This window comes from Oncorhynchus kisutch, unplaced genomic scaffold (assembly GCF_002021735.2).
Source record: "Oncorhynchus kisutch isolate 150728-3 unplaced genomic scaffold, Okis_V2 scaffold2280, whole genome shotgun sequence".
Lineage (NCBI taxonomy): Eukaryota > Metazoa > Chordata > Actinopteri > Salmoniformes > Salmonidae > Oncorhynchus > Oncorhynchus kisutch.
This window is the reverse complement of record NW_022264225.1, coordinates 1-27,592: the sequence shown is the minus strand read 5'-3', so window position 1 is coordinate 27,592 and position 27,592 is coordinate 1. Positions and strand designations below refer to the sequence as shown.

Sequence of the window (27,592 nt, the reverse complement as noted above, 5' to 3'; positions counted from 1 at the left end):
CATTTCGCATTGAGGGGGCTAAACAGCGATTTTATTCCTCGGCTCACTTTTTGTCTATTCCCAAATGCAACTACTTGCAATCTAAGGGGATGTAGCTCAGAGGAATAGAGCATTAGTTGAACGTACGAAGACCTGGGGGCAATCCTCAGCATGCTCCAAGACACCACCAAACTCAGCAGAATCATTTCTTAAAGGGAACATATGCTTCTGCCGAACCTCTGACCATCTAGGTGATGGCGTTTGACCATATTTGTCACCCTTCGATAGCTCAGTTGGTAGAGCGGAGGACTGTAGGTGAAATTGCTGTAATCCTTAGGTCGCTGGTTCAAATCCAGCTCGAAGGATTGTACAATTTCTTGTGGCTTACGCCAACTTTTTGATAGCAGTGCACTTTGACATGTGCTTGACAAAAAATATCTTTCCCTGAGAGAAGAAATCTTCACTTGTTGACCTTTGATACGAATGTTGGTAGAGCAGCAGAGAGTTCTCGAGATTGCAACAGTCCTTAGGTCGCTGACTCAGAAGAGTATAACTTTTTCTGCAATTGTGCCAAGTTTTTGACTTATGCCTAGTGTTTCCCCAAAAGCAAGCCATTCCCTGAGCGGGAATCAAACCCAGGCCGCGGTGGTAAATGAACCGAATCCTAACCACTAGACCAACAGGGAGAGTGAAAAAGACATTTCGCAGTGAGGGGGCTAAACAGCGATTTTATTCCTCGGCTCACTTTTTGTCTATTCCCAAATGCAACTACTTGCAATCTAAGGGGATGTAGCTCAGAGGAATAGAGCATTAGTTGAACGTACGAAGACCTGGGGGCAATCTCAGCAGCTCCAAGACACCACCAAACTCAGCAGAATCATTTCTTAAAGGGAACATATGCTTCTGCCGAACCTCTGACCATCTCGGTGATGGCGTTTTAAAACATTTTTTACCCTTCGATAGCTCAGTTGGTAGAGTGGAGGACTGTAGCTGAAATTGCTGTAATCCTTAGGTCGCTGGTTCAAATCCGGCTCGAAGGATTGTACATTTTCTTGTGGCTTACGCCAACCTTTTGACAGCAGTGCACTTTGACATGTGCTTGACAAAAAATATCTTTCCCTGAGAGAAGAAAACTTCACTTGTTGACCTTTGATACGAATGTTGGTAGAGCAGCAGAGAGTTCTCGAGATTGCAACAGTCCTTAGGTCGCTGACTCAGAAGAGTATAACTTATTCTGCAATTGTGCCAAGTTTTTGACTTATGCCTAGTGTTTCCCCAAAAGCAAGCCATTCCCTGAGCGGGAATCAAACCCAGGCCGCGGTGGTAAATGAACCGAATCCTAACCACTAGACCAACAGGGAGAGAGAAAAAGACATTTCGCATTGAGGGGGCTAAACAGCGATTTTATTCCTCGGCTCACTTTTTGTCTATTCCCAAATGCAACTACTTGCAATCTAAGGGGATGTAGCTCAGAGGAATAGAGCATTAGTTGAACGTACGAAGACCTGGGGGCAATCCTCAGCAGCTCCAAGACACCACCAAACTCAGCAGAATCATTTCTTAAAGGGAACATATGCTTCTGCCGAACCTCTGACCATCTAGGTGATGGCGTTTGACCATATTTGTCACCCTTCGATAGCTCAGTTGGTAGAGCGGAGGACTGTAGGTGAAATTGCTGTAATCCTTAGGTCGCTGGTTCAAATCCGGCTCGAAGGATTGTACAATTTCTTGTGGCTTACGCCAACTTTTTGATAGCAGTGCACTTTGACATGTGCTTGACAAAAAATATCTTTCCCTGAGAGAAGAAATCTTCACTTGTTGACCTTTGATACGAATGTTGGTAGAGCAGCAGAGAGTTCTCGAGATTGCAACAGTCCTTAGGTCGCTGACTCAGAAGAGTATAACTTTTTCTGCAATTGTGCCAAGTTTTTGACTTATGCCTAGTGTTTCCCCAAAAGCAAGCCATTCCCTGAGCGGGAATCAAACCCAGGCCGCGGTGGTAAATGAACCGAATCCTAACCACTAGACCAACAGGGAGAGAGAAAAAGACATTTCGCAGTGAGGGGGCTAAACAGCGATTTTATTCCTCGGCTCACTTTTTGTCTATTCCCAAATGCAACTACTTGCAATCTAAGGGGATGTAGCTCAGAGGAATAGAGCATTAGTTGAACGTACGAAGACCTGGGGGCAATCCTCAGCAGCTCCAAGACACCACCAAACTCAGCAGAATCATTTCTTAAAGGGAACATATGCTTCTGCCGAACCTCTGACCATCTAGGTGATGGCGTTTGACCATATTTTCACCCTTCGATAGCTCAGTTGGTAGAGCGGAGGACTGTAGGTGAAATTGCTGTAATCCTTAGGTCGCTGGTTCAAATCCGGCTCGAAGGATTGTACATTTTCTTGTGGCTTACGCCAACTTTTTGACAGCAGTGCACTTTGACATGTGCTTGACAAAAAATATCTTTCCCTGAGAGAAGAAATCTTCACTTGTTGACCTTTGATACCAATGTTGGTAGAGCAGCAGAGAGTTCTCGAGATTGCAACAGTCCTTAGGTCGCTGACTCAGAAGAGTATAACTTTTTCTGCAATTGTGCCAAGTTTTTGACTTATGCCTAGTGTTTCCCCAAAAGCAAGCCATTCCCTGAGCGGGAATCAAAACCAGGCCGCGGTGGTAAATGAACCGAATCCTAACCACTAGACCAACAGGGAGAGAGAAAAAGACATTTCGCAGTGAGGGGGCTAAACAGCGATTTTATTCCTCGGCTCACTTTTTGTCTATTCCCAAATGCAACTACTTGCAATCTAAGGGGATGTAGCTCAGAGGAATAGAGCATTAGTTGAACGTACGAAGACCTGGGGGCAATCCTCAGCAGCTCCAAGACACCACCAAACTCAGCAGAATCATTTCTTAAAGGGAACATATGCTTCTGCCGAACCTCTGACCATCTAGGTGATGGCGTTTGACCATATTTGTCACCCTTCGATAGCTCAGTTGGTAGAGCGGAGGACTGTAGGTGAAATTGCTGTAATCCTTAGGTCGCTGGTTCAAATCCGGCTCGAAGGATTGTACATTTCTTGTGGCTTACGCCAACTTTTTGACAGCAGTGCACTTTGACATGTGCTTGACAAAAAATATCTTTCCCTGAGAGAAGAAATCTTCACTTGTTGACCTTTGATACGAATGTTGGTAGAGCAGCAGAGAGTTCTCGAGATTGCAACAGTCCTTAGGTCGCTGACTCAGAAGAGTATAACTTTTTCTGCAATTGTGCCAAGTTTTTGACTTATGCCTAGTGTTTCCCCAAAAGCAAGCCATTCCCTGAGCGGGAATCAAACCAGGCCGCGGTGGTAAATGAACCGAATCCTAACCACTAGACCAACAGGGAGAGAGAAAAAGACATTTCGCAGTGAGGGGGCTAAACAGCGATTTTATTCCTCGGCTCACTTTTTGTCTATTCCCAAATGCAACTACTTGCAATCTAAGGGGATGTAGCTCAGAGGAATAGAGCATTAGTTGAACGTACGAAGACCTGGGGGCAATCCTCAGCAGCTCCAAGACACCACCAAACTCAGCAGAATCATTTCTTAAAGGGAACATATGCTTCTGCCGAACCTCTGACCATCTAGGTGATGGCGTTTGACCATATTTGTCACCCTTCGATAGCTCAGTTGGTAGAGCGGAGGACTGTAGGTGAAATTGCTGTAATCCTTAGGTCGCTGGTTCAAATCCGGCTCGAAGGATTGTACATTTTCTTGTGGCTTACGCCAACTTTTTGACAGCAGTGCACTTTGACATGTGCTTGACAAAAAATATCTTTCCCTGAGAGAAGAAATCTTCACTTGTTGACCTTTGATACGAATGTTGGTAGAGCAGCAGAGAGTTCTCGAGATTGCAACAGTCCTTAGGTCGCTGACTCAGAAGAGTATAACTTTTTCTGCAATTGTGCCAAGTTTTTGACTTATGCCTAGTGTTTCCCCAAAAGCAAGCCATTCCCTGAGCGGGAATCAAAACCAGGCCGCGGTGGTAAATGAACCGAATCCTAACCACTAGACCAACAGGGAGAGAGAAAAAGACATTTCGCAGTGAGGGGGCTAAACAGCGATTTTATTCCTCGGCTCACTTTTTGTCTATTCCCAAATGCAACTACTTGCAATCTAAGGGGATGTAGCTCAGAGGAATAGAGCATTAGTTGAACGTACGAAGACCTGGGGGCAATCCTCAGCAGCTCCAAGACACCACCAAACTCAGCAGAATCATTTCTTAAAGGGAACATATGCTTCTGCCGAACCTCTGACCATCTAGGTGATGGCGTTTGACCATATTTGTCACCCTTCGATAGCTCAGTTGGTAGAGCGGAGGACTGTAGGTGAAATTGCTGTAATCCTTAGGTCGCTGGTTCAAATCCGGCTCGAAGGATTGTACATTTTCTTGTGGCTTACGCCAACTTTTTGACAGCAGTGCACTTTGACATGTGCTTGACAAAAAATATCTTTCCCTGAGAGAAGAAATCTTCACTTGTTGACCTTTGATACGAATGTTGGTAGAGCAGCAGAGAGTTCTCGAGATTGCAACAGTCCTTAGGTCGCTGACTCAGAAGAGTATAACTTTTTCTGCAATTGTGCCAAGTTTTTGACTTATGCCTAGTGTTTCCCCAAAAGCAAGCCATTCCCTGAGCGGGAATCAAACCCAGGCCGCGGTGGTAAATGAACCGAATCCTAACCACTAGACCAACAGGGAGAGAGAAAAAGACATTTCGCAGTGAGGGGGCTAAACAGCGATTTTATTCCTCGGCTCACTTTTTGTCTATTCCCAAATGCAACTACTTGCAATCTAAGGGGATGTAGCTCAGAGGAATAGAGCATTAGTTGAACGTACGAAGACCTGGGGGCAATCCTCAGCAGCTCCAAGACACCACCAAACTCAGCAGAATCATTTCTTAAAGGGAACATATGCTTCTGCCGAACCTCTGACCATCTAGGTGATGGCGTTTGACCATATTTGTCACCCTTCGATAGCTCAGTTGGTAGAGCGGAGGACTGTAGGTGAAATTGCTGTAATCCTTAGGTCGCTGGTTCAAATCCGGCTCGAAGGATTGTACATTTTCTTGTGGCTTACGCCAACTTTTTGACAGCAGTGCACTTTGACATGTGCTTGACAAAAAATATCTTTCCCTGAGAGAAGAAATCTTCACTTGTTGACCTTTGATACGAATGTTGGTAGAGCAGCAGAGAGTTCTCGAGATTGCAACAGTCCTTAGGTCGCTGACTCAGAAGAGTATAACTTTTTCTGCAATTGTGCCAAGTTTTTGACTTATGCCTAGTGTTTCCCCAAAAGCAAGCCATTCCCTGAGCGGGAATCAAACCCAGGCCGCGGTGGTAAATGAACCGAATCCTAACCACTAGACCAACAGGGAGAGAGAAAAAGACATTTCGCAGTGAGGGGGCTAAACAGCGATTTTATTCCTCGGCTCACTTTTTGTCTATTCCCAAATGCAACTACTTGCAATCTAAGGGGATGTAGCTCAGAGGAATAGAGCATTAGTTGAACGTACGAAGACCTGGGGGCAATCCTCAGCAGCTCCAAGACACCACCAAACTCAGCAGAATCATTTCTTAAAGGGAACATATGCTTCTGCCGAACCTCTGACCATCTAGGTGATGGCGTTTGACCATATTTGTCACCCTTCGATAGCTCAGTTGGTAGAGCGGAGGACTGTAGGTGAAATTGCTGTAATCCTTAGGTCGCTGGTTCAAATCCGGCTCGAAGGATTGTACATTTTCTTGTGGCTTACGCCAACTTTTTGACAGCAGTGCACTTTGACATGTGCTTGACAAAAAATATCTTTCCCTGAGAGAAGAAATCTTCACTTGTTGACCTTTGATACGAATGTTGGTAGAGCAGCAGAGAGTTCTCGAGATTGCAACAGTCCTTAGGTCGCTGACTCAGAAGAGTATAACTTTTTCTGCAATTGTGCCAAGTTTTTGACTTATGCCTAGTGTTTCCCCAAAAGCAAGCCATTCCCTGAGCGGGAATCAAACCAGGCCGCGGTGGTAAATGAACCGAATCCTAACCACTAGACCAACAGGGAGAGAGAAAAAGACATTTCGCAGTGAGGGGGCTAAACAGCGATTTTATTCCTCGGCTCACTTTTTGTCTATTCCCAAATGCAACTACTTGCAATCTAAGGGGATGTAGCTCAGAGGAATAGAGCATTAGTTGAACGTACGAAGACCTGGGGGCAATCCTCAGCAGCTCCAAGACACCACCAAACTCAGCAGAATCATTTCTTAAAGGGAACATATGCTTCTGCCGAACCTCTGACCATCTAGGTGATGGCGTTTGACCATATTTGTCACCCTTCGATAGCTCAGTTGGTAGAGCGGAGGACTGTAGGTGAAATTGCTGTAATCCTTAGGTCGCTGGTTCAAATCCGGCTCGAAGGATTGTACATTTTCTTGTGGCTTACGCCAACTTTTTGACAGCAGTGCACTTTGACATGTGCTTGACAAAAAATATCTTTCCCTGAGAGAAGAAATCTTCACTTGTTGACCTTTGATACGAATGTTGGTAGAGCAGCAGAGAGTTCTCGAGATTGCAACAGTCCTTAGGTCGCTGACTCAGAAGAGTATAACTTTTTCTGCAATTGTGCCAAGTTTTTGACTTATGCCTAGTGTTTCCCCAAAAGCAAGCCATTCCCTGAGCGGGAATCAAACCCAGGCCGCGGTGGTAAATGAACCGAATCCTAACCACTAGACCAACAGGGAGAGAGAAAAAGACATTTCGCAGTGAGGGGGCTAAACAGCGATTTTATTCCTCGGCTCACTTTTTGTCTATTCCCAAATGCAACTACTTGCAATCTAAGGGGATGTAGCTCAGAGGAATAGAGCATTAGTTGAACGTACGAAGACCTGGGGGCAATCCTCAGCAGCTCCAAGACACCACCAAACTCAGCAGAATCATTTCTTAAAGGGAACATATGCTTCTGCCGAACCTCTGACCATCTAGGTGATGGCGTTTGACCATATTTGTCACCCTTCGATAGCTCAGTTGGTAGAGCGGAGGACTGTAGGTGAAATTGCTGTAATCCTTAGGTCGCTGGTTCAAATCCGGCTCGAAGGATTGTACATTTTCTTGTGGCTTACGCCAACTTTTTGACAGCAGTGCACTTTGACATGTGCTTGACAAAAAATATCTTTCCCTGAGAGAAGAAATCTTCACTTGTTGACCTTTGATACGAATGTTGGTAGAGCAGCAGAGAGTTCTCGAGATTGCAACAGTCCTTAGGTCGCTGACTCAGAAGAGTATAACTTTTTCTGCAATTGTGCCAAGTTTTTGACTTATGCCTAGTGTTTCCCCAAAAGCAAGCCATTCCCTGAGCGGGAATCAAACCCAGGCCGCGGTGGTAAATGAACCGAATCCTAACCACTAGACCAACAGGGAGAGAGAAAAAGACATTTCGCAGTGAGGGGGCTAAACAGCGATTTTATTCCTCGGCTCACTTTTTGTCTATTCCCAAATGCAACTACTTGCAATCTAAGGGGATGTAGCTCAGAGGAATAGAGCATTAGTTGAACGTACGAAGACCTGGGGGCAATCCTCAGCAGCTCCAAGACACCACCAAACTCAGCAGAATCATTTCTTAAAGGGAACATATGCTTCTGCCGAACCTCTGACCATCTAGGTGATGGCGTTTGACCACATTTGTCACCCTTCGATAGCTCAGTTGGTAGAGCGGAGGACTGTAGGTGAAATTGCTGTAATCCTTAGGTCGCTGGTTCAAATCCGGCTCGAAGGATTGTACATTTTCTTGTGGCTTACGCCAACTTTTTGACAGCAGTGCACTTTGACATGTGCTTGACAAAAAATATCTTTCCCTGAGAGAAGAAATCTTCACTTGTTGACCTTTGATACGAATGTTGGTAGAGCAGCAGAGAGTTCTCGAGATTGCAACAGTCCTTAGGTCGCTGACTCAGAAGAGTATAACTTTTTCTGCAATTGTGCCAAGTTTTTGACTTATGCCTAGTGTTTCCCCAAAAGCAAGCCATTCCCTGAGCGGGAATCAAACCCAGGCCGCGGTGGTAAATGAACCGAATCCTAACCACTAGACCAACAGGGAGAGAGAAAAAGACATTTCGCAGTGAGGGGGCTAAACAGCGATTTTATTCCTCGGCTCACTTTTTGTCTATTCCCAAATGCAACTACTTGCAATCTAAGGGGATGTAGCTCAGAGGAATAGAGCATTAGTTGAACGTACGAAGACCTGGGGGCAATCCTCAGCAGCTCCAAGACACCACCAAACTCAGCAGAATCATTTCTTAAAGGGAACATATGCTTCTGCCGAACCTCTGACCATCTAGGTGATGGCGTTTGACCACATTTGTCACCCTTCGATAGCTCAGTTGGTAGAGCGGAGGACTGTAGGTGAAATTGCTGTAATCCTTAGGTCGCTGGTTCAAATCCGGCTCGAAGGATTGTACATTTTCTTGTGGCTTACGCCAACTTTTTGACAGCAGTGCACTTTGACATGTGCTTGACAAAAAATATCTTTCCCTGAGAGAAGAAATCTTCACTTGTTGACCTTTGATACGAATGTTGGTAGAGCAGCAGAGAGTTCTCGAGATTGCAACAGTCCTTAGGTCGCTGACTCAGAAGAGTATAACTTTTTCTGCAATTGTGCCAAGTTTTTGACTTATGCCTAGTGTTTCCCCAAAAGCAAGCCATTCCCTGAGCGGGAATCAAACCCAGGCCGCGGTGGTAAATGAACCGAATCCTAACCACTAGACCAACAGGGAGAGAGAAAAAGACATTTCGCAGTGAGGGGGCTAAACAGCGATTTTATTCCTCGGCTCACTTTTTGTCTATTCCCAAATGCAACTACTTGCAATCTAAGGGGATGTAGCTCAGAGGAATAGAGCATTAGTTGAACGTACGAAGACCTGGGGGCAATCCTCAGCAGCTCCAAGACACCACCAAACTCAGCAGAATCATTTCTTAAAGGGAACATATGCTTCTGCCGAACCTCTGACCATCTAGGTGATGGCGTTTGACCACATTTGTCACCCTTCGATAGCTCAGTTGGTAGAGCGGAGGACTGTAGGTGAAATTGCTGTAATCCTTAGGTCGCTGGTTCAAATCCGGCTCGAAGGATTGTACATTTTCTTGTGGCTTACGCCAACTTTTTGACAGCAGTGCACTTTGACATGTGCTTGACAAAAAATATCTTTCCCTGAGAGAAGAAATCTTCACTTGTTGACCTTTGATACGAATGTTGGTAGAGCAGCAGAGAGTTCTCGAGATTGCAACAGTCCTTAGGTCGCTGACTCAGAAGAGTATAACTTTTTCTGCAATTGTGCCAAGTTTTTGACTTATGCCTAGTGTTTCCCCAAAAGCAAGCCATTCCCTGAGCGGGAATCAAACCCAGGCCGCGGTGGTAAATGAACCGAATCCTAACCACTAGACCAACAGGGAGAGAGAAAAAGACATTTCGCAGTGAGGGGGCTAAACAGCGATTTTATTCCTCGGCTCACTTTTTGTCTATTCCCAAATGCAACTACTTGCAATCTAAGGGGATGTAGCTCAGAGGAATAGAGCATTAGTTGAACGTACGAAGACCTGGGGGCAATCCTCAGCAGCTCCAAGACACCACCAAACTCAGCAGAATCATTTCTTAAAGGGAACATATGCTTCTGCCGAACCTCTGACCATCTAGGTGATGGCGTTTGACCACATTTGTCACCCTTCGATAGCTCAGTTGGTAGAGCGGAGGACTGTAGGTGAAATTGCTGTAATCCTTAGGTCGCTGGTTCAAATCCGGCTCGAAGGATTGTACATTTTCTTGTGGCTTACGCCAACTTTTTGACAGCAGTGCACTTTGACATGTGCTTGACAAAAAATATCTTTCCCTGAGAGAAGAAATCTTCACTTGTTGACCTTTGATACGAATGTTGGTAGAGCAGCAGAGAGTTCTCGAGATTGCAACAGTCCTTAGGTCGCTGACTCAGAAGAGTATAACTTTTTCTGCAATTGTGCCAAGTTTTTGACTTATGCCTAGTGTTTCCCCAAAAGCAAGCCATTCCCTGAGCGGGAATCAAACCCAGGCCGCGGTGGTAAATGAACCGAATCCTAACCACTAGACCAACAGGGAGAGAGAAAAAGACATTTCGCAGTGAGGGGGCTAAACAGCGATTTTATTCCTCGGCTCACTTTTTGTCTATTCCCAAATGCAACTACTTGCAATCTAAGGGGATGTAGCTCAGAGGAATAGAGCATTAGTTGAACGTACGAAGACCTGGGGGCAATCCTCAGCAGCTCCAAGACACCACCAAACTCAGCAGAATCATTTCTTAAAGGGAACATATGCTTCTGCCGAACCTCTGACCATCTAGGTGATGGCGTTTGACCACATTTGTCACCCTTCGATAGCTCAGTTGGTAGAGCGGAGGACTGTAGGTGAAATTGCTGTAATCCTTAGGTCGCTGGTTCAAATCCGGCTCGAAGGATTGTACATTTTCTTGTGGCTTACGCCAACTTTTTGACAGCAGTGCACTTTGACATGTGCTTGACAAAAAATATCTTTCCCTGAGAGAAGAAATCTTCACTTGTTGACCTTTGATACGAATGTTGGTAGAGCAGCAGAGAGTTCTCGAGATTGCAACAGTCCTTAGGTCGCTGACTCAGAAGAGTATAACTTTTTCTGCAATTGTGCCAAGTTTTTGACTTATGCCTAGTGTTTCCCCAAAAGCAAGCCATTCCCTGAGCGGGAATCAAACCCAGGCCGCGGTGGTAAATGAACCGAATCCTAACCACTAGACCAACAGGGAGAGAGAAAAAGACATTTCGCAGTGAGGGGGCTAAACAGCGATTTTATTCCTCGGCTCACTTTTTGTCTATTCCCAAATGCAACTACTTGCAATCTAAGGGGATGTAGCTCAGAGGAATAGAGCATTAGTTGAACGTACGAAGACCTGGGGGCAATCCTCAGCAGCTCCAAGACACCACCAAACTCAGCAGAATCATTTCTTAAAGGGAACATATGCTTCTGCCGAACCTCTGACCATCTAGGTGATGGCGTTTGACCACATTTGTCACCCTTCGATAGCTCAGTTGGTAGAGCGGAGGACTGTAGGTGAAATTGCTGTAATCCTTAGGTCGCTGGTTCAAATCCGGCTCGAAGGATTGTACATTTTCTTGTGGCTTACGCCAACTTTTTGACAGCAGTGCACTTTGACATGTGCTTGACAAAAAATATCTTTCCCTGAGAGAAGAAATCTTCACTTGTTGACCTTTGATACGAATGTTGGTAGAGCAGCAGAGAGTTCTCGAGATTGCAACAGTCCTTAGGTCGCTGACTCAGAAGAGTATAACTTTTTCTGCAATTGTGCCAAGTTTTTGACTTATGCCTAGTGTTTCCCCAAAAGCAAGCCATTCCCTGAGCGGGAATCAAACCCAGGCCGCGGTGGTAAATGAACCGAATCCTAACCACTAGACCAACAGGGAGAGAGAAAAAGACATTTCGCAGTGAGGGGGCTAAACAGCGATTTTATTCCTCGGCTCACTTTTTGTCTATTCCCAAATGCAACTACTTGCAATCTAAGGGGATGTAGCTCAGAGGAATAGAGCATTAGTTGAACGTACGAAGACCTGGGGGCAATCCTCAGCAGCTCCAAGACACCACCAAACTCAGCAGAATCATTTCTTAAAGGGAACATATGCTTCTGCCGAACCTCTGACCATCTAGGTGATGGCGTTTGACCACATTTGTCACCCTTCGATAGCTCAGTTGGTAGAGCGGAGGACTGTAGGTGAAATTGCTGTAATCCTTAGGTCGCTGGTTCAAATCCGGCTCGAAGGATTGTACATTTTCTTGTGGCTTACGCCAACTTTTTGACAGCAGTGCACTTTGACATGTGCTTGACAAAAAATATCTTTCCCTGAGAGAAGAAATCTTCACTTGTTGACCTTTGATACGAATGTTGGTAGAGCAGCAGAGAGTTCTCGAGATTGCAACAGTCCTTAGGTCGCTGACTCAGAAGAGTATAACTTTTTCTGCAATTGTGCCAAGTTTTTGACTTATGCCTAGTGTTTCCCCAAAAGCAAGCCATTCCCTGAGCGGGAATCAAACCCAGGCCGCGGTGGTAAATGAACCGAATCCTAACCACTAGACCAACAGGGAGAGAGAAAAAGACATTTCGCAGTGAGGGGGCTAAACAGCGATTTTATTCCTCGGCTCACTTTTTGTCTATTCCCAAATGCAACTACTTGCAATCTAAGGGGATGTAGCTCAGAGGAATAGAGCATTAGTTGAACGTACGAAGACCTGGGGGCAATCCTCAGCAGCTCCAAGACACCACCAAACTCAGCAGAATCATTTCTTAAAGGGAACATATGCTTCTGCCGAACCTCTGACCATCTAGGTGATGGCGTTTGACCACATTTGTCACCCTTCGATAGCTCAGTTGGTAGAGCGGAGGACTGTAGGTGAAATTGCTGTAATCCTTAGGTCGCTGGTTCAAATCCGGCTCGAAGGATTGTACATTTTCTTGTGGCTTACGCCAACTTTTTGACAGCAGTGCACTTTGACATGTGCTTGACAAAAAATATCTTTCCCTGAGAGAAGAAATCTTCACTTGTTGACCTTTGATACGAATGTTGGTAGAGCAGCAGAGAGTTCTCGAGATTGCAACAGTCCTTAGGTCGCTGACTCAGAAGAGTATAACTTTTTCTGCAATTGTGCCAAGTTTTTGACTTATGCCTAGTGTTTCCCCAAAAGCAAGCCATTCCCTGAGCGGGAATCAAACCCAGGCCGCGGTGGTAAATGAACCGAATCCTAACCACTAGACCAACAGGGAGAGAGAAAAAGACATTTCGCAGTGAGGGGGCTAAACAGCGATTTTATTCCTCGGCTCACTTTTTGTCTATTCCCAAATGCAACTACTTGCAATCTAAGGGGATGTAGCTCAGAGGAATAGAGCATTAGTTGAACGTACGAAGACCTGGGGGCAATCCTCAGCAGCTCCAAGACACCACCAAACTCAGCAGAATCATTTCTTAAAGGGAACATATGCTTCTGCCGAACCTCTGACCATCTAGGTGATGGCGTTTGACCACATTTGTCACCCTTCGATAGCTCAGTTGGTAGAGCGGAGGACTGTAGGTGAAATTGCTGTAATCCTTAGGTCGCTGGTTCAAATCCGGCTCGAAGGATTGTACATTTTCTTGTGGCTTACGCCAACTTTTTGACAGCAGTGCACTTTGACATGTGCTTGACAAAAAATATCTTTCCCTGAGAGAAGAAATCTTCACTTGTTGACCTTTGATACGAATGTTGGTAGAGCAGCAGAGAGTTCTCGAGATTGCAACAGTCCTTAGGTCGCTGACTCAGAAGAGTATAACTTTTTCTGCAATTGTGCCAAGTTTTTGACTTATGCCTAGTGTTTCCCCAAAAGCAAGCCATTCCCTGAGCGGGAATCAAACCCAGGCCGCGGTGGTAAATGAACCGAATCCTAACCACTAGACCAACAGGGAGAGAGAAAAAGACATTTCGCAGTGAGGGGGCTAAACAGCGATTTTATTCCTCGGCTCACTTTTTGTCTATTCCCAAATGCAACTACTTGCAATCTAAGGGGATGTAGCTCAGAGGAATAGAGCATTAGTTGAACGTACGAAGACCTGGGGGCAATCCTCAGCAGCTCCAAGACACCACCAAACTCAGCAGAATCATTTCTTAAAGGGAACATATGCTTCTGCCGAACCTCTGACCATCTAGGTGATGGCGTTTGACCACATTTGTCACCCTTCGATAGCTCAGTTGGTAGAGCGGAGGACTGTAGGTGAAATTGCTGTAATCCTTAGGTCGCTGGTTCAAATCCGGCTCGAAGGATTGTACATTTTCTTGTGGCTTACGCCAACTTTTTGACAGCAGTGCACTTTGACATGTGCTTGACAAAAAATATCTTTCCCTGAGAGAAGAAATCTTCACTTGTTGACCTTTGATACGAATGTTGGTAGAGCAGCAGAGAGTTCTCGAGATTGCAACAGTCCTTAGGTCGCTGACTCAGAAGAGTATAACTTTTTCTGCAATTGTGCCAAGTTTTTGACTTATGCCTAGTGTTTCCCCAAAAGCAAGCCATTCCCTGAGCGGGAATCAAACCCAGGCCGCGGTGGTAAATGAACCGAATCCTAACCACTAGACCAACAGGGAGAGAGAAAAAGACATTTCGCAGTGAGGGGGCTAAACAGCGATTTTATTCCTCGGCTCACTTTTTGTCTATTCCCAAATGCAACTACTTGCAATCTAAGGGGATGTAGCTCAGAGGAATAGAGCATTAGTTGAACGTACGAAGACCTGGGGGCAATCCTCAGCAGCTCCAAGACACCACCAAACTCAGCAGAATCATTTCTTAAAGGGAACATATGCTTCTGCCGAACCTCTGACCATCTAGGTGATGGCGTTTGACCACATTTGTCACCCTTCGATAGCTCAGTTGGTAGAGCGGAGGACTGTAGGTGAAATTGCTGTAATCCTTAGGTCGCTGGTTCAAATCCGGCTCGAAGGATTGTACATTTTCTTGTGGCTTACGCCAACTTTTTGACAGCAGTGCACTTTGACATGTGCTTGACAAAAAATATCTTTCCCTGAGAGAAGAAATCTTCACTTGTTGACCTTTGATACGAATGTTGGTAGAGCAGCAGAGAGTTCTCGAGATTGCAACAGTCCTTAGGTCGCTGACTCAGAAGAGTATAACTTTTCTGCAATTGTGCCAAGTTTTTGACTTATGCCTAGTGTTTCCCCAAAAGCAAGCCATTCCCTGAGCGGGAATCAAACCCAGGCCGCGGTGGTAAATGAACCGAATCCTAACCACTAGACCAACAGGGAGAGAGAAAAAGACATTTCGCAGTGAGGGGGCTAAACAGCGATTTTATTCCTCGGCTCACTTTTTGTCTATTCCCAAATGCAACTACTTGCAATCTAAGGGGATGTAGCTCAGAGGAATAGAGCATTAGTTGAACGTACGAAGACCTGGGGGCAATCCTCAGCAGCTCCAAGACACCACCAAACTCAGCAGAATCATTTCTTAAAGGGAACATATGCTTCTGCCGAACCTCTGACCATCTAGGTGATGGCGTTTGACCACATTTGTCACCCTTCGATAGCTCAGTTGGTAGAGCGGAGGACTGTAGGTGAAATTGCTGTAATCCTTAGGTCGCTGGTTCAAATCCGGCTCGAAGGATTGTACATTTTCTTGTGGCTTACGCCAACTTTTTGACAGCAGTGCACTTTGACATGTGCTTGACAAAAAATATCTTTCCCTGAGAGAAGAAATCTTCACTTGTTGACCTTTGATACGAATGTTGGTAGAGCAGCAGAGAGTTCTCGAGATTGCAACAGTCCTTAGGTCGCTGACTCAGAAGAGTATAACTTTTCTGCAATTGTGCCAAGTTTTTGACTTATGCCTAGTGTTTCCCCAAAAGCAAGCCATTCCCTGAGCGGGAATCAAACCCAGGCCGCGGTGGTAAATGAACCGAATCCTAACCACTAGACCAACAGGGAGAGAGAAAAAGACATTTCGCAGTGAGGGGGCTAAACAGCGATTTTATTCCTCGGCTCACTTTTTGTCTATTCCCAAATGCAACTACTTGCAATCTAAGGGGATGTAGCTCAGAGGAATAGAGCATTAGTTGAACGTACGAAGACCTGGGGGCAATCCTCAGCAGCTCCAAGACACCACCAAACTCAGCAGAATCATTTCTTAAAGGGAACATATGCTTCTGCCGAACCTCTGACCATCTAGGTGATGGCGTTTGACCACATTTGTCACCCTTCGATAGCTCAGTTGGTAGAGCGGAGGACTGTAGGTGAAATTGCTGTAATCCTTAGGTCGCTGGTTCAAATCCGGCTCGAAGGATTGTACATTTTCTTGTGGCTTACGCCAACTTTTTGACAGCAGTGCACTTTGACATGTGCTTGACAAAAAATATCTTTCCCTGAGAGAAGAAATCTTCACTTGTTGACCTTTGATACGAATGTTGGTAGAGCAGCAGAGAGTTCTCGAGATTGCAACAGTCCTTAGGTCGCTGACTCAGAAGAGTATAACTTTTTCTGCAATTGTGCCAAGTTTTTGACTTATGCCTAGTGTTTCCCCAAAAGCAAGCCATTCCCTGAGCGGGAATCAAACCCAGGCCGCGGTGGTAAATGAACCGAATCCTAACCACTAGACCAACAGGGAGAGAGAAAAAGACATTTCGCAGTGAGGGGGCTAAACAGCGATTTTATTCCTCGGCTCACTTTTTGTCTATTCCCAAATGCAACTACTTGCAATCTAAGGGGATGTAGCTCAGAGGAATAGAGCATTAGTTGAACGTACGAAGACCTGGGGGCAATCCTCAGCAGCTCCAAGACACCACCAAACTCAGCAGAATCATTTCTTAAAGGGAACATATGCTTCTGCCGAACCTCTGACCATCTAGGTGATGGCGTTTGACCACATTTGTCACCCTTCGATAGCTCAGTTGGTAGAGCGGAGGACTGTAGGTGAAATTGCTGTAATCCTTAGGTCGCTGGTTCAAATCCGGCTCGAAGGATTGTACATTTTCTTGTGGCTTACGCCAACTTTTTGACAGCAGTGCACTTTGACATGTGCTTGACAAAAAATATCTTTCCCTGAGAGAAGAAATCTTCACTTGTTGACCTTTGATACGAATGTTGGTAGAGCAGCAGAGAGTTCTCGAGATTGCAACAGTCCTTAGGTCGCTGACTCAGAAGAGTATAACTTTTTCTGCAATTGTGCCAAGTTTTTGACTTATGCCTAGTGTTTCCCCAAAAGCAAGCCATTCCCTGAGCGGGAATCAAACCCAGGCCGCGGTGGTAAATGAACCGAATCCTAACCACTAGACCAACAGGGAGAGAGAAAAAGACATTTCGCAGTGAGGGGGCTAAACAGCGATTTTATTCCTCGGCTCACTTTTTGTCTATTCCCAAATGCAACTACTTGCAATCTAAGGGGATGTAGCTCAGAGGAATAGAGCATTAGTTGAACGTACGAAGACCTGGGGGCAATCCTCAGCAGCTCCAAGACACCACCAAACTCAGCAGAATCATTTCTTAAAGGGAACATATGCTTCTGCCGAACCTCTGACCATCTAGGTGATGGCGTTTGACCACATTTGTCACCCTTCGATAGCTCAGTTGGTAGAGCGGAGGACTGTAGGTGAAATTGCTGTAATCCTTAGGTCGCTGGTTCAAATCCGGCTCGAAGGATTGTACATTTTCTTGTGGCTTACGCCAACTTTTTGACAGCAGTGCACTTTGACATGTGCTTGACAAAAAATATCTTTCCCTGAGAGAAGAAATCTTCACTTGTTGACCTTTGATACGAATGTTGGTAGAGCAGCAGAGAGTTCTCGAGATTGCAACAGTCCTTAGGTCGCTGACTCAGAAGAGTATAACTTTTTCTGCAATTGTGCCAAGTTTTTGACTTATGCCTAGTGTTTCCCCAAAAGCAAGCCATTCCCTGAGCGGGAATCAAACCCAGGCCGCGGTGGTAAATGAACCGAATCCTAACCACTAGACCAACAGGGAGAGAGAAAAAGACATTTCGCAGTGAGGGGGCTAAACAGCGATTTTATTCCTCGGCTCACTTTTTGTCTATTCCCAAATGCAACTACTTGCAATCTAAGGGGATGTAGCTCAGAGGAATAGAGCATTAGTTGAACGTACGAAGACCTGGGGGCAATCCTCAGCAGCTCCAAGACACCACCAAACTCAGCAGAATCATTTCTTAAAGGGAACATATGCTTCTGCCGAACCTCTGACCATCTAGGTGATGGCGTTTGACCACATTTGTCACCCTTCGATAGCTCAGTTGGTAGAGCGGAGGACTGTAGGTGAAATTGCTGTAATCCTTAGGTCGCTGGTTCAAATCCGGCTCGAAGGATTGTACATTTTCTTGTGGCTTACGCCAACTTTTTGACAGCAGTGCACTTTGACATGTGCTTGACAAAAAATATCTTTCCCTGAGAGAAGAAATCTTCACTTGTTGACCTTTGATACGAATGTTGGTAGAGCAGCAGAGAGTTCTCGAGATTGCAACAGTCCTTAGGTCGCTGACTCAGAAGAGTATAACTTTTTCTGCAATTGTGCCAAGTTTTTGACTTATGCCTAGTGTTTCCCCAAAAGCAAGCCATTCCCTGAGCGGGAATCAAACCCAGGCCGCGGTGGTAAATGAACCGAATCCTAACCACTAGACCAACAGGGAGAGAGAAAAAGACATTTCGCAGTGAGGGGGCTAAACAGCGATTTTATTCCTCGGCTCACTTTTTGTCTATTCCCAAATGCAACTACTTGCAATCTAAGGGGATGTAGCTCAGAGGAATAGAGCATTAGTTGAACGTACGAAGACCTGGGGGCAATCCTCAGCAGCTCCAAGACACCACCAAACTCAGCAGAATCATTTCTTAAAGGGAACATATGCTTCTGCCGAACCTCTGACCATCTAGGTGATGGCGTTTGACCACATTTGTCACCCTTCGATAGCTCAGTTGGTAGAGCGGAGGACTGTAGGTGAAATTGCTGTAATCCTTAGGTCGCTGGTTCAAATCCGGCTCGAAGGATTGTACATTTTCTTGTGGCTTACGCCAACTTTTTGACAGCAGTGCACTTTGACATGTGCTTGACAAAAAATATCTTTCCCTGAGAGAAGAAATCTTCACTTGTTGACCTTGATACGAATGTTGGTAGAGCAGCAGAGAGTTCTCGAGATTGCAACAGTCCTTAGGTCGCTGACTCAGAAGAGTATAACTTTTTCTGCAATTGTGCCAAGTTTTTGACTTATGCCTAGTGTTCCCAAAAGCAAGCCCTTCCTGAGCGGGAATCAAACCCAGGCCCGCGTGGTAATGAAACGAATCCCTAACCACTAGACCAAAAGTGACCGAGAGATAAAATGCTGTTTAGCCCCCTCAATGCCGAAATGTCTTTTTCTCTCTCCCTGTGGTCTAGTGGTTAGATTCGGTTCATTTACCACCGCGGCCTGGTTTTGATTCCCGCTCAGGAATGGCCTGCTTTTGGGGAAACACTAGGCATAAGTCAAAAACTTGGCACAATTGCAGAAAAAGTTATACTCTTCTGAGTCAGCGACCTAAGGACTGTTGCAATCTCGAGAACTCTCTGCTGCTCTACCAACATTCGTATCAAAGGTCAACAAGTGAAGATTTCTTCTCTCAGGGAAAGATATTTTTTGTCAAGCACATGTCAAAGTGCACTGCTGTCAAAAAGTTGGCGTAAGCCACAAGAAAATGTACAATCCTTCGAGCCGGATTTGAACCAGCGACCTAAGGATTACAGCAATTTCACCTACAGTCCTCCGCTCTACCAACTGAGCTATCGAAGGGTGACAAATGTGGTCAAACGCCATCACCTAGATGGTCAGAGGTTCGGCAGAAGCATATGTTCCCTTTAAGAAATGATTCTGCTGAGTTTGGTGGTGTCTTGGAGCTGCTGAGGATTGCCCCCAGGTCTTCGTACGTTCAACTAATGCTCTATTCCTCTGAGCTACATCCCCTTAGATTGCAAGTAGTTGCATTTGGGAATAGACAAAAAGTGAGCCGAGGAATAAAATCGCTGTTTAGCCCCCTCACTGCGAAATGTCTTTTTCTCTCTCCCTGTTGGTCTAGTGGTTAGGATTCGGTTCATTTACCACCGCGGCCTGGGTTTGATTCCCGCTCAGGGAATGGCTTGCTTTTGGGGAAACACTAGGCATAAGTCAAAAACTTGGCACAATTGCAGAAAAAGTTATACTCTTCTGAGTCAGCGACCTAAGGACTGTTGCAATCTCGAGAACTCTCTGCTGCTCTACCAACATTCGTATCAAAGGTCAACAAGTGAAGATTTCTTCTCTCAGGGAAAGATATTTTTTGTCAAGCACATGTCAAAGTGCACTGCTGTCAAAAAGTTGGCGTAAGCCACAAGAAAATGTACAATCCTTCGAGCCGGATTTGAACCAGCGACCTAAGGATTACAGCAATTTCACCTACAGTCCTCCGCTCTACCAACTGAGCTATCGAAGGGTGACAAATGTGGTCAAACGCCATCACCTAGATGGTCAGAGGTTCGGCAGAAGCATATGTTCCCTTTAAGAAATGATTCTGCTGAGTTTGGTGGTGTCTTGGAGCTGCTGAGGATTGCCCCCAGGTCTTCGTACGTTCAACTAATGCTCTATTCCTCTGAGCTACATCCCCTTAGATTGCAAGTAGTTGCATTTGGGAATAGACAAAAAGTGAGCCGAGGAATAAAATCGCTGTTTAGCCCCCTCACTGCGAAATGTCTTTTTCTCTCTCCCTGTTGGTCTAGTGGTTAGGATTCGGTTCATTTACCACCGCGGCCTGGGTTTGATTCCCGCTCAGGGAATGGCTTGCTTTTGGGGAAACACTAGGCATAAGTCAAAAACTTGGCACAATTGCAGAAAAAGTTATACTCTTCTGAGTCAGCGACCTAAGGACTGTTGCAATCTCGAGAACTCTCTGCTGCTCTACCAACATTCGTATCAAAGGTCAACAAGTGAAGATTTCTTCTCTCAGGGAAAGATATTTTTTGTCAAGCACATGTCAAAGTGCACTGCTGTCAAAAAGTTGGCGTAAGCCACAAGAAAATGTACAATCCTTCGAGCCGGATTTGAACCAGCGACCTAAGGATTACAGCAATTTCACCTACAGTCCTCCGCTCTACCAACTGAGCTATCGAAGGGTGACAAATGTGGTCAAACGCCATCACCTAGATGGTCAGAGGTTCGGCAGAAGCATATGTTCCCTTTAAGAAATGATTCTGCTGAGTTTGGTGGTGTCTTGGAGCTGCTGAGGATTGCCCCCAGGTCTTCGTACGTTCAACTAATGCTCTATTCCTCTGAGCTACATCCCCTTAGATTGCAAGTAGTTGCATTTGGGAATAGACAAAAAGTGAGCCGAGGAATAAAATCGCTGTTTAGCCCCCTCACTGCGAAATGTCTTTTTCTCTCTCCCTGTTGGTCTAGTGGTTAGGATTCGGTTCATTTACCACCGCGGCCTGGGTTTGATTCCCGCTCAGGGAATGGCTTGCTTTTGGGGAAACACTAGGCATAAGTCAAAAACTTGGCACAATTGCAGAAAAAGTTATACTCTTCTGAGTCAGCGACCTAAGGACTGTTGCAATCTCGAGAACTCTCTGCTGCTCTACCAACATTCGTATCAAAGGTCAACAAGTGAAGATTTCTTCTCTCAGGGAAAGATATTTTTTGTCAAGCACATGTCAAAGTGCACTGCTGTCAAAAAGTTGGCGTAAGCCACAAGAAAATGTACAATCCTTCGAGCCGGATTTGAACCAGCGACCTAAGGATTACAGCAATTTCACCTACAGTCCTCCGCTCTACCAACTGAGCTATCGAAGGGTGACAAATGTGGTCAAACGCCATCACCTAGATGGTCAGAGGTTCGGCAGAAGCATATGTTCCCTTTAAGAAATGATTCTGCTGAGTTTGGTGGTGTCTTGGAGCTGCTGAGGATTGCCCCCAGGTCTTCGTACGTTCAACTAATGCTCTATTCCTCTGAGCTACATCCCCTTAGATTGCAAGTAGTTGCATTTGGGAATAGACAAAAAGTGAGCCGAGGAATAAAATCGCTGTTTAGCCCCCTCACTGCGAAATGTCTTTTTCTCTCTCCCTGTTGGTCTAGTGGTTAGGATTCGGTTCATTTACCACCGCGGCCTGGGTTTGATTCCCGCTCAGGGAATGGCTTGCTTTTGGGGAAACACTAGGCATAAGTCAAAAACTTGGCACAATTGCAGAAAAAGTTATACTCTTCTGAGTCAGCGACCTAAGGACTGTTGCAATCTCGAGAACTCTCTGCTGCTCTACCAACATTCGTATCAAAGGTCAACAAGTGAAGATTTCTTCTCTCAGGGAAAGATATTTTTTGTCAAGCACATGTCAAAGTGCACTGCTGTCAAAAAGTTGGCGTAAGCCACAAGAAAATGTACAATCCTTCGAGCCGGATTTGAACCAGCGACCTAAGGATTACAGCAATTTCACCTACAGTCCTCCGCTCTACCAACTGAGCTATCGAAGGGTGACAAATGTGGTCAAACGCCATCACCTAGATGGTCAGAGGTTCGGCAGAAGCATATGTTCCCTTTAAGAAATGATTCTGCTGAGTTTGGTGGTGTCTTGGAGCTGCTGAGGATTGCCCCCAGGTCTTCGTACGTTCAACTAATGCTCTATTCCTCTGAGCTACATCCCCTTAGATTGCAAGTAGTTGCATTTGGGAATAGACAAAAAGTGAGCCGAGGAATAAAATCGCTGTTTAGCCCCCTCACTGCGAAATGTCTTTTTCTCTCTCCCTGTTGGTCTAGTGGTTAGGATTCGGTTCATTTACCACCGCGGCCTGGGTTTGATTCCCGCTCAGGGAATGGCTTGCTTTTGGGGAAACACTAGGCATAAGTCAAAAACTTGGCACAATTGCAGAAAAAGTTATACTCTTCTGAGTCAGCGACCTAAGGACTGTTGCAATCTCGAGAACTCTCTGCTGCTCTACCAACATTCGTATCAAAGGTCAACAAGTGAAGATTTCTTCTCTCAGGGAAAGATATTTTTTGTCAAGCACATGTCAAAGTGCACTGCTGTCAAAAAGTTGGCGTAAGCCACAAGAAAATGTACAATCCTTCGAGCCGGATTTGAACCAGCGACCTAAGGATTACAGCAATTTCACCTACAGTCCTCCGCTCTACCAACTGAGCTATCGAAGGGTGACAAATGTGGTCAAACGCCATCACCTAGATGGTCAGAGGTTCGGCAGAAGCATATGTTCCCTTTAAGAAATGATTCTGCTGAGTTTGGTGGTGTCTTGGAGCTGCTGAGGATTGCCCCCAGGTCTTCGTACGTTCAACTAATGCTCTATTCCTCTGAGCTACATCCCCTTAGATTGCAAGTAGTTGCATTTGGGAATAGACAAAAAGTGAGCCGAGGAATAAAATCGCTGTTTAGCCCCCTCACTGCGAAATGTCTTTTTCTCTCTCCCTGTTGGTCTAGTGGTTAGGATTCGGTTCATTTACCACCGCGGCCTGGGTTTGATTCCCGCTCAGGGAATGGCTTGCTTTTGGGGAAACACTAGGCATAAGTCAAAAACTTGGCACAATTGCAGAAAAAGTTATACTCTTCTGAGTCAGCGACCTAAGGACTGTTGCAATCTCGAGAACTCTCTGCTGCTCTACCAACATTCGTATCAAAGGTCAACAAGTGAAGATTTCTTCTCTCAGGGAAAGATATTTTTTGTCAAGCACATGTCAAAGTGCACTGCTGTCAAAAAGTTGGCGTAAGCCACAAGAAAATGTACAATCCTTCGAGCCGGATTTGAACCAGCGACCTAAGGATTAGAGCAATTTCACCTACAGTCCTCCGCTCTACCAACTGAGCTATCGAAGGGTGACAAATGTGGTCAAACGCCATCACCTAGATGGTCAGAGGTTCGGCAGAAGCATATGTTCCCTTTAAGAAATGATTCTGCTGAGTTTGGTGGTGTCTTGGAGCTGCTGAGGATTGCCCCCAGGTCTTCGTACGTTCAACTAATGCTCTATTCCTCTGAGCTACATCCCCTTAGATTGCAAGTAGTTGCATTTGGGAATAGACAAAAAGTGAGCCGAGGAATAAAATCGCTGTTTAGCCCCCTCACTGCGAAATGTCTTTTTCTCTCTCCCTGTTGGTCTAGTGGTTAGGATTCGGTTCATTTACCACCGCGGCCTGGGTTTGATTCCCGCTCAGGGAATGGCTTGCTTTTGGGGAAACACTAGGCATAAGTCAAAAACTTGGCACAATTGCAGAAAAAGTTATACTCTTCTGAGTCAGCGACCTAAGGACTGTTGCAATCTCGAGAACTCTCTGCTGCTCTACCAACATTCGTATCAAAGGTCAACAAGTGAAGTTTTCTTCTCTCAGGGAAAGATATTTTTTGTCAAGCACATGTCAAAGTGCACTGCTGTCAAAAAGTTGGCGTAAGCCACAAGAAAATGTACAATCCTTCGAGCCGGATTTGAACCAGCGACCTAAGGATTACAGCAATTTCACCTACAGTCCTCCGCTCTACCAACTGAGCTATCGAAGGGTGACAAATGCAGTCAAACGCCATCACCTAGATGGTCAGAAGTTCGGCAGAAGCATATGTTCCCTTTAAGAAATGATTCTGCAGAGTTTGGTGGTGTCTTGGAGCTGCTGAGGATTGCCCCCAGGTCTTCGTACGTTCAACTAATGCTCTATTCCTCTGAGCTACATCCCCTTAGATTGCAAGTAGTTGCATTTGGGAATAGACAAAAAGTGAGCAGAGGAATAAAATCTCTGTTTAGCCCACTCACTGCGAAATGTCTTTTTCTCTCTCCCTGTTGGTCTAGTGGTTAGGATTCGGTTCATTTACCACCGCGGCCTGGGTTTGATTCCCGCTCAGGGAATGGCTTGCTTTTGGGGAAACACTAGGCATAAGTCAAAAACTTGGCACAATTGCAGAAAAAGTTATACTCTTCTGAGTCAGCGACCTAAGGACTGTTGCAATCTCGAGAACTCTCTGCTGCTCTACCAACATTCGTATCAAAGGTCAACAAGTGAAGATTTCTTCTCTCAGGGAAAGATATTTTTTGTCAAGCACATGTCAAAGTGCACTGCTGTCAAAAAGTTGGCGTAAGCCACAAGAAAATGTACAATCCTTCAAGCCGGATTTGAACCAGCGACCTAAGGATTACAGCAATTTCACCTACAGTCCACCGCTCTACCAACTGGGCTATCGAAGGGTGAAAAATGTGTTCAAACGCCATCACCTAGATGGTCAGAGGTTCGGCAGAAGCATATGTTCCCTTTAAGAAATGATTCTGCTGAGTTTGGTGGTGTCTTGGAGCTGCTGAGGATTGCCCCCAGGTCTTCGTACGTTCAACTAATGCTCTATTCCTCTGAGCTACATCCCCTTAGATTGCAAGTAGTTGCATTTGGGAATAGACAAAAAGTGAGCCGAGGAATAAAATCGCTGTTTAGCCCCCTCACTGCGAAATGTCTTTTTCTCTCTCCCTGTTGGTCTAGTGGTTAGGATTCGGTTCATTTACCACCGCGGCCTGGGTTTGATTCCCGCTCAGGGAATGGCTTGCTTTTGGGGAAACACTAGGCATAAGTCAAAAACTTGGCACAATTGCAGTAAAAGTTATACTCTTCTGAGTCAGCGACCTAAGGACTGTTGCAATCTCGAGAACTCTCTGCTGCTCTACCAACATTCGTATCAAAGGTCAACAAGTGAAGATTTCTTCTCTCAGGGAAAGATATTTTTTGTCAAGCACATGTCAAAGTGCACTGCTGTCAAAAAGTTGGCGTAAGCCACAAGAAAATGTACAATCCTTCGAGCCGGATTTGAACCAGCGACCTAAGGATTACAGCAATTTCACCTACAGTCCTCCGCTCTACCAACTGAGCTATCGAAGGGTGACAAATGTGGTCAAACGCCATCACCTAGATGGTCAGAGGTTCGGCAGAAGCATATGTTCCCTTTAAGAAATGATTCTGCTGAGTTTGGTGGTGTCTTGGAGCTGCTGAGGATTGCCCCCAGGTCTTCGTACGTTCAACTAATGCTCTATTCCTCTGAGCTACATCCCCTTAGATTGCAAGTAGTTGCATTTGGGAATAGACAAAAAGTGAGCCGAGGAATAAAATCGCTGTTTAGCCCCCTCACTGCGAAATGTCTTTTTCTCTCTCCCTGTTGGTCTAGTGGTTAGGATTCGGTTCATTTACCACCGCGGCCTGGGTTTGATTCCCGCTCAGGGAATGGCTTGCTTTTGGGGAAACACTAGGCATAAGTCAAAAACTTGGCACAATTGCAGAAAAAGTTATACTCTTCTGAGTCAGCGACCTAAGGACTGTTGCAATCTCGAGAACTCTCTGCTGCTCTACCAACATTCGTATCAAAGGTCAACAAGTGAAGATTTCTTCTCTCAGGGAAAGATATTTTTTGTCAAGCACATGTCAAAGTGCACTGCTGTCAAAAAGTTGGCGTAAGCCACAAGAAAATGTACAATCCTTCGAGCCGGATTTGAACCAGCGACCTAAGGATTACAGCAATTTCACCTACAGTCCTCCGCTCTACCAACTGAGCTATCGAAGGGTGACAAATGTGGTCAAACGCCATCACCTAGATGGTCAGAGGTTCGGCAGAAGCATATGTTCCCTTTAAGAAATGATTCTGCTGAGTTTGGTGGTGTCTTGGAGCTGCTGAGGATTGCCCCCAGGTCTTCGTACGTTCAACTAATGCTCTATTCCTCTGAGCTACATCCCCTTAGATTGCAAGTAGTTGCATTTGGGAATAGACAAAAAGTGAGCCGAGGAATAAAATCGCTGTTTAGCCCCCTCACTGCGAAATGTCTTTTTCTCTCTCCCTGTTGGTCTAGTGGTTAGGATTCGGTTCATTTACCACCGCGGCCTGGGTTTGATTCCCGCTCAGGGAATGGCTTGCTTTTGGGGAAACACTAGGCATAAGTCAAAAACTTGGCACAATTGCAGTAAAAAGTTATACTCTTCTGAGTCAGCGACCTAAGGACTGTTGCAATCTCGAGAACTCTCTGCTGCTCTACCAACATTCGTATCAAAGGTCAACAAGTGAAGATTTCTTCTCTCAGGGAAAGATATTTTTTGTCAAGCACATGTCAAAGTGCACTGCTGTCAAAAAGTTGGCGTAAGCCACAAGAAAATGTACAATCCTTCGAGCCGGATTTGAACCAGCGACCTAAGGATTACAGCAATTTCACCTACAGTCCTCCGCTCTACCAACTGAGCTATCGAAGGGTGACAAATGTGGTCAAACGCCATCACCTAGATGGTCAGAGGTTCGGCAGAAGCATATGTTCCCTTTAAGAAATGATTCTGCTGAGTTTGGTGGTGTCTTGGAGCTGCTGAGGATTGCCCCCAGGTCTTCGTACGTTCAACTAATGCTCTATTCCTCTGAGCTACATCCCCTTAGATTGCAAGTAGTTGCATTTGGGAATAGACAAAAAGTGAGCCGAGGAATAAAATCGCTGTTTAGCCCCCTCACTGCGAAATGTCTTTTTCTCTCTCCCTGTTGGTCTAGTGGTTAAGGATTCGGTTCTTTACCACCGCGGCCTTGGGTTTGATTCCCGCTCAGGGAATGACTTGCTTTTGGGAAACACTAGGCATAAGTCAAAACTTGGTCACAACTGCAGAAAAAGTTATACTCTTCTGAGTCAGCGACCTAAGGACTGTTGCAATCTCGAGAAACTCTCTGCTGGCTCTACGAACATTGCCTTTTCAAAGGTCCCAACAAGGTGAAGATTCTTCTCTCAGGGAAAGAAGATATTTTTTGTCAACGCACATGTCAAGTGTAACTGCTGTCAAAAAGTTGGCGTAAGCCACAAGAAAAGGTACAATCCTTCGAGCCGAGATTTTGAACAGGGACCTAGGATTACAGCAATTTACCCTTACAGTCCTCCATCCTACCAACTGAGCTATCGCAAGGGTGACAACATGTTGGTCAAAACGCCATTCATCCCTATCGCGTCAGAGGATAATGGGCAGAAGCATATGTTCCCTTTAAGAAATGATTCTGCTGAGTTTGGTT

The 27,592-nt window shown here is 45.4% G+C and overlaps 40 non-coding genes across 40 annotated transcripts; 28 read left to right on the top strand and 12 right to left on the bottom strand.

Moving 5' to 3' along the window:
• The first annotated feature begins 257 nt into the window (after positions 1 to 257).
• Positions 258 to 344, top strand: trnay-gua (transfer RNA tyrosine (anticodon GUA)). Its single transcript is given in 2 exon segments — positions 258 to 294; positions 309 to 344. It is a non-coding gene; the product is annotated as a tRNA-Tyr (tRNA).
• A 588-nt stretch (positions 345 to 932) lies between these two features.
• trnay-gua (transfer RNA tyrosine (anticodon GUA)) lies at positions 933 to 1,019 on the top strand. The gene is given in 2 exon segments: positions 933 to 969; positions 984 to 1,019. It is a non-coding gene; the product is annotated as a tRNA-Tyr (tRNA).
• Positions 1,020 to 1,608: 589 nt separating this feature from the next.
• Positions 1,609 to 1,695, top strand: trnay-gua (transfer RNA tyrosine (anticodon GUA)). The gene is given in 2 exon segments: positions 1,609 to 1,645; positions 1,660 to 1,695. It is a non-coding gene; the product is annotated as a tRNA-Tyr (tRNA).
• Positions 1,696 to 2,283: 588 nt separating this feature from the next.
• trnay-gua (transfer RNA tyrosine (anticodon GUA)) lies at positions 2,284 to 2,370 on the top strand. The gene is given in 2 exon segments: positions 2,284 to 2,320; positions 2,335 to 2,370. It is a non-coding gene; the product is annotated as a tRNA-Tyr (tRNA).
• Positions 2,371 to 2,959: 589 nt separating this feature from the next.
• trnay-gua (transfer RNA tyrosine (anticodon GUA)) lies at positions 2,960 to 3,046 on the top strand. The gene is given in 2 exon segments: positions 2,960 to 2,996; positions 3,011 to 3,046. It is a non-coding gene; the product is annotated as a tRNA-Tyr (tRNA).
• Positions 3,047 to 3,633: 587 nt separating this feature from the next.
• On the top strand, positions 3,634 to 3,720 carry trnay-gua (transfer RNA tyrosine (anticodon GUA)). Its single transcript is given in 2 exon segments — positions 3,634 to 3,670; positions 3,685 to 3,720. It is a non-coding gene; the product is annotated as a tRNA-Tyr (tRNA).
• Positions 3,721 to 4,309: 589 nt separating this feature from the next.
• trnay-gua (transfer RNA tyrosine (anticodon GUA)) lies at positions 4,310 to 4,396 on the top strand. Its single transcript is given in 2 exon segments — positions 4,310 to 4,346; positions 4,361 to 4,396. It is a non-coding gene; the product is annotated as a tRNA-Tyr (tRNA).
• Positions 4,397 to 4,985: 589 nt separating this feature from the next.
• Positions 4,986 to 5,072, top strand: trnay-gua (transfer RNA tyrosine (anticodon GUA)). Its single transcript is given in 2 exon segments — positions 4,986 to 5,022; positions 5,037 to 5,072. It is a non-coding gene; the product is annotated as a tRNA-Tyr (tRNA).
• Positions 5,073 to 5,661: 589 nt separating this feature from the next.
• On the top strand, positions 5,662 to 5,748 carry trnay-gua (transfer RNA tyrosine (anticodon GUA)). Its single transcript is given in 2 exon segments — positions 5,662 to 5,698; positions 5,713 to 5,748. It is a non-coding gene; the product is annotated as a tRNA-Tyr (tRNA).
• Positions 5,749 to 6,336: 588 nt separating this feature from the next.
• Positions 6,337 to 6,423, top strand: trnay-gua (transfer RNA tyrosine (anticodon GUA)). Its single transcript is given in 2 exon segments — positions 6,337 to 6,373; positions 6,388 to 6,423. It is a non-coding gene; the product is annotated as a tRNA-Tyr (tRNA).
• A 589-nt stretch (positions 6,424 to 7,012) lies between these two features.
• trnay-gua (transfer RNA tyrosine (anticodon GUA)) lies at positions 7,013 to 7,099 on the top strand. Its single transcript is given in 2 exon segments — positions 7,013 to 7,049; positions 7,064 to 7,099. It is a non-coding gene; the product is annotated as a tRNA-Tyr (tRNA).
• A 589-nt stretch (positions 7,100 to 7,688) lies between these two features.
• On the top strand, positions 7,689 to 7,775 carry trnay-gua (transfer RNA tyrosine (anticodon GUA)). The gene is given in 2 exon segments: positions 7,689 to 7,725; positions 7,740 to 7,775. It is a non-coding gene; the product is annotated as a tRNA-Tyr (tRNA).
• Positions 7,776 to 8,364: 589 nt separating this feature from the next.
• On the top strand, positions 8,365 to 8,451 carry trnay-gua (transfer RNA tyrosine (anticodon GUA)). The gene is given in 2 exon segments: positions 8,365 to 8,401; positions 8,416 to 8,451. It is a non-coding gene; the product is annotated as a tRNA-Tyr (tRNA).
• Positions 8,452 to 9,040: 589 nt separating this feature from the next.
• Positions 9,041 to 9,127, top strand: trnay-gua (transfer RNA tyrosine (anticodon GUA)). Its single transcript is given in 2 exon segments — positions 9,041 to 9,077; positions 9,092 to 9,127. It is a non-coding gene; the product is annotated as a tRNA-Tyr (tRNA).
• A 589-nt stretch (positions 9,128 to 9,716) lies between these two features.
• trnay-gua (transfer RNA tyrosine (anticodon GUA)) lies at positions 9,717 to 9,803 on the top strand. Its single transcript is given in 2 exon segments — positions 9,717 to 9,753; positions 9,768 to 9,803. It is a non-coding gene; the product is annotated as a tRNA-Tyr (tRNA).
• Positions 9,804 to 10,392: 589 nt separating this feature from the next.
• Positions 10,393 to 10,479, top strand: trnay-gua (transfer RNA tyrosine (anticodon GUA)). The gene is given in 2 exon segments: positions 10,393 to 10,429; positions 10,444 to 10,479. It is a non-coding gene; the product is annotated as a tRNA-Tyr (tRNA).
• A 589-nt stretch (positions 10,480 to 11,068) lies between these two features.
• On the top strand, positions 11,069 to 11,155 carry trnay-gua (transfer RNA tyrosine (anticodon GUA)). The gene is given in 2 exon segments: positions 11,069 to 11,105; positions 11,120 to 11,155. It is a non-coding gene; the product is annotated as a tRNA-Tyr (tRNA).
• A 589-nt stretch (positions 11,156 to 11,744) lies between these two features.
• On the top strand, positions 11,745 to 11,831 carry trnay-gua (transfer RNA tyrosine (anticodon GUA)). Its single transcript is given in 2 exon segments — positions 11,745 to 11,781; positions 11,796 to 11,831. It is a non-coding gene; the product is annotated as a tRNA-Tyr (tRNA).
• Positions 11,832 to 12,420: 589 nt separating this feature from the next.
• Positions 12,421 to 12,507, top strand: trnay-gua (transfer RNA tyrosine (anticodon GUA)). Its single transcript is given in 2 exon segments — positions 12,421 to 12,457; positions 12,472 to 12,507. It is a non-coding gene; the product is annotated as a tRNA-Tyr (tRNA).
• Positions 12,508 to 13,096: 589 nt separating this feature from the next.
• trnay-gua (transfer RNA tyrosine (anticodon GUA)) lies at positions 13,097 to 13,183 on the top strand. The gene is given in 2 exon segments: positions 13,097 to 13,133; positions 13,148 to 13,183. It is a non-coding gene; the product is annotated as a tRNA-Tyr (tRNA).
• A 589-nt stretch (positions 13,184 to 13,772) lies between these two features.
• On the top strand, positions 13,773 to 13,859 carry trnay-gua (transfer RNA tyrosine (anticodon GUA)). Its single transcript is given in 2 exon segments — positions 13,773 to 13,809; positions 13,824 to 13,859. It is a non-coding gene; the product is annotated as a tRNA-Tyr (tRNA).
• A 589-nt stretch (positions 13,860 to 14,448) lies between these two features.
• Positions 14,449 to 14,535, top strand: trnay-gua (transfer RNA tyrosine (anticodon GUA)). The gene is given in 2 exon segments: positions 14,449 to 14,485; positions 14,500 to 14,535. It is a non-coding gene; the product is annotated as a tRNA-Tyr (tRNA).
• Positions 14,536 to 15,123: 588 nt separating this feature from the next.
• On the top strand, positions 15,124 to 15,210 carry trnay-gua (transfer RNA tyrosine (anticodon GUA)). The gene is given in 2 exon segments: positions 15,124 to 15,160; positions 15,175 to 15,210. It is a non-coding gene; the product is annotated as a tRNA-Tyr (tRNA).
• Positions 15,211 to 15,798: 588 nt separating this feature from the next.
• trnay-gua (transfer RNA tyrosine (anticodon GUA)) lies at positions 15,799 to 15,885 on the top strand. Its single transcript is given in 2 exon segments — positions 15,799 to 15,835; positions 15,850 to 15,885. It is a non-coding gene; the product is annotated as a tRNA-Tyr (tRNA).
• A 589-nt stretch (positions 15,886 to 16,474) lies between these two features.
• On the top strand, positions 16,475 to 16,561 carry trnay-gua (transfer RNA tyrosine (anticodon GUA)). Its single transcript is given in 2 exon segments — positions 16,475 to 16,511; positions 16,526 to 16,561. It is a non-coding gene; the product is annotated as a tRNA-Tyr (tRNA).
• A 589-nt stretch (positions 16,562 to 17,150) lies between these two features.
• trnay-gua (transfer RNA tyrosine (anticodon GUA)) lies at positions 17,151 to 17,237 on the top strand. Its single transcript is given in 2 exon segments — positions 17,151 to 17,187; positions 17,202 to 17,237. It is a non-coding gene; the product is annotated as a tRNA-Tyr (tRNA).
• Positions 17,238 to 17,826: 589 nt separating this feature from the next.
• On the top strand, positions 17,827 to 17,913 carry trnay-gua (transfer RNA tyrosine (anticodon GUA)). The gene is given in 2 exon segments: positions 17,827 to 17,863; positions 17,878 to 17,913. It is a non-coding gene; the product is annotated as a tRNA-Tyr (tRNA).
• Positions 17,914 to 18,502: 589 nt separating this feature from the next.
• On the top strand, positions 18,503 to 18,589 carry trnay-gua (transfer RNA tyrosine (anticodon GUA)). The gene is given in 2 exon segments: positions 18,503 to 18,539; positions 18,554 to 18,589. It is a non-coding gene; the product is annotated as a tRNA-Tyr (tRNA).
• A 689-nt stretch (positions 18,590 to 19,278) lies between these two features.
• Positions 19,279 to 19,365, bottom strand: trnay-gua (transfer RNA tyrosine (anticodon GUA)). The gene is given in 2 exon segments: positions 19,279 to 19,314; positions 19,329 to 19,365. It is a non-coding gene; the product is annotated as a tRNA-Tyr (tRNA).
• Positions 19,366 to 19,954: 589 nt separating this feature from the next.
• trnay-gua (transfer RNA tyrosine (anticodon GUA)) lies at positions 19,955 to 20,041 on the bottom strand. The gene is given in 2 exon segments: positions 19,955 to 19,990; positions 20,005 to 20,041. It is a non-coding gene; the product is annotated as a tRNA-Tyr (tRNA).
• Positions 20,042 to 20,630: 589 nt separating this feature from the next.
• On the bottom strand, positions 20,631 to 20,717 carry trnay-gua (transfer RNA tyrosine (anticodon GUA)). Its single transcript is given in 2 exon segments — positions 20,631 to 20,666; positions 20,681 to 20,717. It is a non-coding gene; the product is annotated as a tRNA-Tyr (tRNA).
• Positions 20,718 to 21,306: 589 nt separating this feature from the next.
• Positions 21,307 to 21,393, bottom strand: trnay-gua (transfer RNA tyrosine (anticodon GUA)). Its single transcript is given in 2 exon segments — positions 21,307 to 21,342; positions 21,357 to 21,393. It is a non-coding gene; the product is annotated as a tRNA-Tyr (tRNA).
• A 589-nt stretch (positions 21,394 to 21,982) lies between these two features.
• Positions 21,983 to 22,069, bottom strand: trnay-gua (transfer RNA tyrosine (anticodon GUA)). The gene is given in 2 exon segments: positions 21,983 to 22,018; positions 22,033 to 22,069. It is a non-coding gene; the product is annotated as a tRNA-Tyr (tRNA).
• A 589-nt stretch (positions 22,070 to 22,658) lies between these two features.
• trnay-gua (transfer RNA tyrosine (anticodon GUA)) lies at positions 22,659 to 22,745 on the bottom strand. The gene is given in 2 exon segments: positions 22,659 to 22,694; positions 22,709 to 22,745. It is a non-coding gene; the product is annotated as a tRNA-Tyr (tRNA).
• A 589-nt stretch (positions 22,746 to 23,334) lies between these two features.
• Positions 23,335 to 23,421, bottom strand: trnay-gua (transfer RNA tyrosine (anticodon GUA)). The gene is given in 2 exon segments: positions 23,335 to 23,370; positions 23,385 to 23,421. It is a non-coding gene; the product is annotated as a tRNA-Tyr (tRNA).
• Positions 23,422 to 24,010: 589 nt separating this feature from the next.
• trnay-gua (transfer RNA tyrosine (anticodon GUA)) lies at positions 24,011 to 24,097 on the bottom strand. The gene is given in 2 exon segments: positions 24,011 to 24,046; positions 24,061 to 24,097. It is a non-coding gene; the product is annotated as a tRNA-Tyr (tRNA).
• Positions 24,098 to 24,686: 589 nt separating this feature from the next.
• On the bottom strand, positions 24,687 to 24,773 carry trnay-gua (transfer RNA tyrosine (anticodon GUA)). Its single transcript is given in 2 exon segments — positions 24,687 to 24,722; positions 24,737 to 24,773. It is a non-coding gene; the product is annotated as a tRNA-Tyr (tRNA).
• A 589-nt stretch (positions 24,774 to 25,362) lies between these two features.
• Positions 25,363 to 25,449, bottom strand: trnay-gua (transfer RNA tyrosine (anticodon GUA)). The gene is given in 2 exon segments: positions 25,363 to 25,398; positions 25,413 to 25,449. It is a non-coding gene; the product is annotated as a tRNA-Tyr (tRNA).
• A 589-nt stretch (positions 25,450 to 26,038) lies between these two features.
• On the bottom strand, positions 26,039 to 26,125 carry trnay-gua (transfer RNA tyrosine (anticodon GUA)). Its single transcript is given in 2 exon segments — positions 26,039 to 26,074; positions 26,089 to 26,125. It is a non-coding gene; the product is annotated as a tRNA-Tyr (tRNA).
• Positions 26,126 to 26,715: 590 nt separating this feature from the next.
• trnay-gua (transfer RNA tyrosine (anticodon GUA)) lies at positions 26,716 to 26,802 on the bottom strand. Its single transcript is given in 2 exon segments — positions 26,716 to 26,751; positions 26,766 to 26,802. It is a non-coding gene; the product is annotated as a tRNA-Tyr (tRNA).
• Between the last annotated feature and the right edge of the window lie 790 nt (positions 26,803 to 27,592).